The sequence below is a fragment of the Suricata suricatta genome, chromosome 12 (assembly GCF_006229205.1).
Source record: "Suricata suricatta isolate VVHF042 chromosome 12, meerkat_22Aug2017_6uvM2_HiC, whole genome shotgun sequence".
In the NCBI taxonomy this organism is placed as follows: domain Eukaryota; kingdom Metazoa; phylum Chordata; class Mammalia; order Carnivora; family Herpestidae; genus Suricata; species Suricata suricatta.
In genome coordinates, this window is record NC_043711.1 from 88121835 (window position 1) to 88128304 (window position 6470).

Genomic DNA, 6470 nt, shown 5'->3' on the forward strand with positions numbered 1-6470 from the left:
CAGTTTTGTTTTTTTGATTTTGGTTTTAATTTTATAAGAAGAATTGACTTCTATTTCTAGGCTACAGACTTAAGATGAAACACTCAGGCATCTCTCTTGGTGACTAATTCTGGATTTCTGTTACCAAAAAAATCTCCAAAGGCATCTGGGTGGCTAAACAAGTTGAGCATCCAACTCTTGATTTCGGCTCAGGTCATGATCTCACAGTCATGGAATCAAGTCCCATGTCGGGTTCTGCACTGAGCATAGAGCCTGCTTAGGATTCTTTTTCTTCTTCTCCTTCTCCCCTTCTCATACATGGGCAAGAATACACACATGCAATCTCTTTCTTTCAAGAAAGAAAGAAAGGAAGGAAGGAAGGAAAAGAAATCTCCCATTATTAATAAAAAGTCTTGACAATTCTGCTGTGTAATTTCAGTATCTCATTTCTCTACATCAGGCATCTCAACCCTTATGAAAATCAAATACAAAAACAAGAAAACTTAACAAACTTGAACCTAAAGTGAGAATCACTTCATTATCATTAATGAGTAATCACCCTCGCATTAGTGAACTAACTTTAAAATATCAAGCTTAACTCCTAATTAACCTTCAATCGATGCTTTATATAAATTTTATTGTAGTTACTTTACAAAGTAAAAATATCATTAATACTGTAACATATTCCATGTTGTCATCTTCCATATATTGTGATTAATAGAGAGTATTTCTTTACTTTTCCCAACTTGCTGTTTTTAAATGATATTAAGGATGGGGGAGAGCAGGGAGAGCATAAATTAGGTCATGAGTGTCCAGCAGGTCACACTGACACTTGGCGAGGTCCTGAGAGCTAGGTCTGGTGAACACACCATAGCTACACTGTTTGTCCATCAGAAAAACATCTGGGGGCACCTGAGTGGCTCAGTTGGTTGAGCATCTGGCTCTTGATTTTGACTCAGGTTCCATTCTAAGCATGAAGCCTGAGATTCTTTCTCTCTCCCTCTCTCTCCCTCTCTCTCTCTCTTTCTCCTCTCTCCTTCTGCCCCTCCCCCACTTACACTCTCTCTTTCTCTAAAATTATAAAACAAAAAAGAAAAGAGAAGAAAAGAAAAACATCTGGCTGGGGCATGTTAGGTTTAGGGCCCAAATAAGCACCCCTGAGTTCTTGTTGACACTTGCCCCAGCTGGTCACATGGAAATAACCCCAAATCCAGATCAAAGGGAACCAGGAGATCAGTGTGTGTCCTAGTTACCAAGAGACATGCTCTTCTTCTCAAGGGTGGGGAGGGGATCCTCCCACAAAATCCTGCATCCCAGCCTCTTAGTCTATTCCTGAGAACTGCAGAGCTATGGTTATCATTTTGGAAGTTTCCATGTGCCTGCCCTTCTAAGAAATACTCTGTAGGCATTATTATATTACATCTTCTTAATGACCCTGAGAGGTAGGTATGGTGGGGACCATCATTGAGTGCCAATACGCATGTGTTCCTCTATCCTTCCTCCCCAGCAGCTAATCTGAGGTCATTAGCCTGAGCTGTAGCCAGCACACTATAGGTAGACATGACGGATACCACTCCCAGGCTTAAGCTCTAAGCCAAACACTTTCTGCAAAGGGCCAAGTAGTAAATATGTGAGGCTTTGCAGACCCTGTGGTCAGTCATCAACTACTCAACTCTGCCACTGCAGAGCAAAGGCAGCCAGTGACAAAAAGTAACCCAATGGGCCTGCCCGTTCCAATAGAACTGTATTTACAAAACCAGGCAGAGACTACATTTGGCCCCATGGATGTAGTTTGCCAAACTTTGTCCTCGAACATTCCACTAAATCCTTGTCTTTGGCTGGCTTAATACAGAGGATCCAGCAAAGAACCCTGAGGAGGTCTCAGGGGATGACAGAGCCATGAAATGGAATAGCCTAGTTCCCAGAGTCACTGTCGTAAGGGGGCCACTTGACCTGAATGGTACTGTGACTGAAGCAAGAAATAACTTCCTTTGTGTTCAAGCCACAGAGATCTGGAGAGTGTCATGCCCTCTTGCCTTAAGTAACCGGATTAACAAAGTAGGTTTAATTGTTCCATATATATAATTGCCCACCACTTTCTAATCCACATAACTGGCTCTGTCCACTTTTGGGGGAGGACTAGAATTCAGGGAGAGCTCACCCAGGATAGACCCAACTATGCATTATTCCTGAACTGGACAGCAGCCTCGCGTCCACACGGTCCTACAGCTTGGTCCACACCACCAGCCTTGGGCAGCGGTTTTTGTGACAGCTGGGAAAAATGAGGTTCCCAGAGGAAAGTGATCCTCCCAAGTTTACAAAGCAAGGAAAAAGGTAGAGCCAGGTCTAAGATGACCAATTCATTCAGGTTTGCTGGGACTTTCCCCGGTTTAGCAACAAACATCCCACATCTGTCCTGGGCAAGGAGGCTGGCTGGTCACCACCCAGAACTCGAGCACAGGTCCGAGTGCCACCAGAGCCCATCCTCACGGCCAGCAGGAAGCCCAGTTCGTCTTGGTCCGTCCCCACTGGGACACCTCACACACTAGAGTCCTCTCCAGGTGGGGTCCAGACCTGGGCGGTCAGGCAGGAGGCCAGGACATCTCCTTGCCCCCAGGCCTCAGGCCTCTTCTAAGCAGTGAGTCAGGCATGAATTTTAAATATACACTAGCTTGAGTGTGGAAGTCAGCCCTGACATCTATAAAATGGCACTAAATCCTACTTTTATGAGCTCTTGCTACATTCTGCTGAGTGCTTTATCACACTCACTGGAAGTTTACTGAGGAGAGTTAATAACCCAAAAACACTGTGGCCTGCCTGTCTCCGGACTGAGGAGCTCTGGTGACACTGGAGGCGCTGTGCGCCCGGGTGCTGTGGATGCCTGCACCCCGCCTCCCCTTGCCCTGCTTTGCCCCAGCCCCTCCCACCCTTCCTTCTTCCCTCCACCCGTCCTGCCCCTGCCGTCCTGCCATCTGCTCCGGGCCCAACCCCAGAATGGGTGCTCGGGCAGTCAGGGAACAGCTCTCTGAGAGGGTGGAATCTGAAAGCCCAGGAAAGAAGCTGCTAATGCCAGAAATGAGGGAAGAGTGTCCCAGGGAGATGGAAAGGCATATGCAAAGGCCTTGAATCCTGTGACACTTGACCCAGGCAGAGAAGTCTTTCCGGAGAGGAGAGGAGACAGCCAGGACAAATCCTGGAACACCACAGACAAGAAGAGACAGGCGGAGGAGAGAATGTCCAGAAAGGAGACAGAACAGTCAGAGAGCAGGGAGAGAAAACCAGGCTGGAGGGAAGTATGCATGGTGAGGCAGGGAGCATCTCAAGAAGAGAGAGCCCACTGGTGTCAGATCGTACAGGAAAATGGAGTTAGAAAGGGATCCCTTGAGGCACCTGAGTTGCTCAGTTGGTTAAGCCTCCGATTCAGCTCAGGTCATGATCTCATGTTCGTGGGTTCTAGCCCCGCATCGGGCTCTGTGCTGAGCGCTCAGAGCCTGGAACCTGCTTTGGACTCTGGGCTTCCCTCTCTTTCTGCCCCGCCCCCTCTCGCTCTGTCTCTGTGTCTCAAACATAAATAAACATTTTTAAAATATAAGAAAAGACAAGAAGAGAAAAGAGAAGTCTCTGGCTATGGGTTCCAGCCCCAACTTTGACACTAACCTTCTGAGTGACCTCTGACAAGTCGCTTCCATGCTCTGGGTCTGTTTCAGCCCTCTGAGTGGGGAAATGAGGCTATCCCCTCCCGTCCTTATAGTCTGAGGGCTCTGCGGTTATTGTAAGAGTCAGCTGTTCTCAGAGTACCTTTCATTTCTGTGCCTCCAGTACAAGTAAATTCATCCCGTAGATTCGGATTTTTAGAGTCATAACTTGCCTTGAGTTTCTGAGAAGTTTTTGCCTGAAAGACTGCCAGGGTCAAGCACGCCACCAGCACATTGAAGAGGCTTTTTCCCAGTTCCCTGGTGAGGACTAGAAGCGAGAACTCCACCGTAGCCCAGGGGAAGGGCTGACATTTGGTGAGATGTCTGTATTTAAATCCCACCACTTGACATCTGTTTCCAATTAATCTGCCCGTGTTAAGAGGGACACTGCCCAGAGCACAGGATTCAAGCTCAGCTCGAGAGGCAGAGGGAGGCAGCCATAAAGAGTCCGTGCAAACCCAGTACACCCGGTCCCTCCCACTCACACTCCCATGGGCTCCCACAAACCCCCAGGACCACCTGGCCAGCAAGGTGCCTGAGGATGTGCTCCACTCCTCTCTCTGCAATTTACACTTCAGCAATACCAGGCGTGATGAGTTTGAATTGCTAAAAGCAAAGCCAAGGTCACTGGATATACTGAGTGGAGAGTGGCAGGTAGGCAGGGGCCAGGTCTTGCAAGGTCTTGTAGGCTGAAGGAGAGTCCCATTTTTATTCTAGGTCTGGTGGGAAACGAGATGGTTCAGTATGCAGATTTAAGAGATCTCTCCAGGAGCTCCATGGGGAACAGCTTGGACAGAGGCAAGAGTAGGAGGGGAACATCATTTCAAACCACCCTGGAAAAGGCAAAACTGTGGAGCCAGTAAAAAGACCGGTGGTGGCCAGGGGTCGAGGAGGAGGAGAGAAGTAGGTGGAGCACAGAGGATTTTTGGGCAGTTGAACTACTCTGTTTGATACTGTTGGGATGGACACGTGTCATTACATGTCTGTCCAGACACATAGAATGTACAACACAGAGAGTGAGCCCCAACGGAAACGAACCCAACGAACGTTGGGTGATGATGTGTCACTTGCAGGTTCATCGACTGTAACAAATGTGCCACCGGTGGGGGGTGTCACTAGCTGGGAAGATTGTGCCTGCATGGGGACAGGGGTGTGTGCAAAATCTCAACTGTGCATTCAGTGTTGCAAAACCTGAAGCTGCGCTACTAAATAAAATCCTTTAATCAAAAAAAAATTAAAAATTATGAGTGCCTGGGTGGTTCATTCAATTAGGTGTCCAACTTTAGCTCAGGTCATGGTCTCATGGTTCGTGAGTTCGAGCCCCATGTTGGGTGCACTGCTGTCAATGGGGAGCCCGCTTCTGATCCTCTGGCTCCTTTTCTCTCTGACCTTACCCCACTTCTCTTTCTCTCTCTCTCTCTCTCCCTCAAAACGAAACATAAAAATTTAAAAAAAAAAAAAACATTAAATTCACCTGTTTCTGTTCACTTGTTTTATTTTTTTTTACATTTTTTATTCATTTTTGAGAGACAAAGACAACATGAGCAAGGGAGGGTCAGAGAGAGAGGGAGATACAGAATCTGAAGCAATCTCCAGGCTCTGAGCTAGCCGTCAGCACAGAGCTCGACGTGGGGCTCGAACCCATGAACCATGAGATCATGACCTGAGCCAAAGCCAGATGCTTAACCAACTGAGCCACCTAGGTGCCCCTGTTCACTTGTTTTAATGTGGCAGCAAGGAAATGTGAACTTTCAGCTGTGGCTCTCACTAGGTCTCTATCGGCTGGTAGTGAGTTAGAAAGGATGTTAGTTATCTAGACTAGAGTAGTTAGAGGGAGCGGGGGGAGTTAAATGCGAAAGGGGAAGCCATGTCTGAGGTGTGTGTGGGAGGAAGTATTGGCAGGTCTCGCTGATACATTGGATGTTGGGAATGAGCAAGAGAACGGGGAATATCAGAGATGATGTGGTTCTGGCCTGAGCATGTGGCGGATGGTGATGTCATTTCCTTGAATGAGGAGGGAAACCAATGGGAGGGGAGCAGTGAGTTCCCTTGGGACAAAGGGAGTCTGCGACCCCTCTGAGATGCCAAGTAAATATGTCCAGCAGACAAGTGGATACACCAGCCTAGAACATTCAGAAGCAACGTCTGGGGAGAAGACCTAAATTTGGAAGCAATTGCTTGAGAAAGTAGGTCCCGCTTCTGTGTAGGAATCTCACCAGAGACAGACAGACAGATGGACAGAGATGTTAACCGGCCACCTCCGCTCTTTCCATTACAGCAAAGACTTCTGAATATGCAAATATCCTCTCTGGCTTTGAGTCTTCTCTATGTTACCAGCTCTCTCCTCTCCACTGCCCCCACCAGATAAACCCCCTTTCTTGGCTCACCCGCCCCCCAAACTTGCCAGGCAAAAAACTGTGGCGAAGACACCCGTTGCAGACAATCTTCATGGGAGCACCGTGGGTCAGGATGTTTGCACAAATGCCTCACAGCATCATTTATCTTGAGGGATGTCAACTCGAAAAATGTTAGTTCGTGTCACTGTCAGTGTAAATGCCAAAAATTAGCTTTCTTTCATCAGAAAACGGAATAATTAACTTTGCAACTGTTTCCAAAACTGCTAATTAATGGGTTTTACCCACTTGATTTGTCAGGCTACATTGCGAGCTGAGCAGTGCCTGAGCCCCTGGAGGATTCCCGTCCTCCCCTTCTCCCCGTCCCCCACAGCCGGAGTCAGAAGAAGTTTGCAGGTAAACAAGTGGAGAAAAGCAAGACCAAAGGAAGATGCTGCCATTT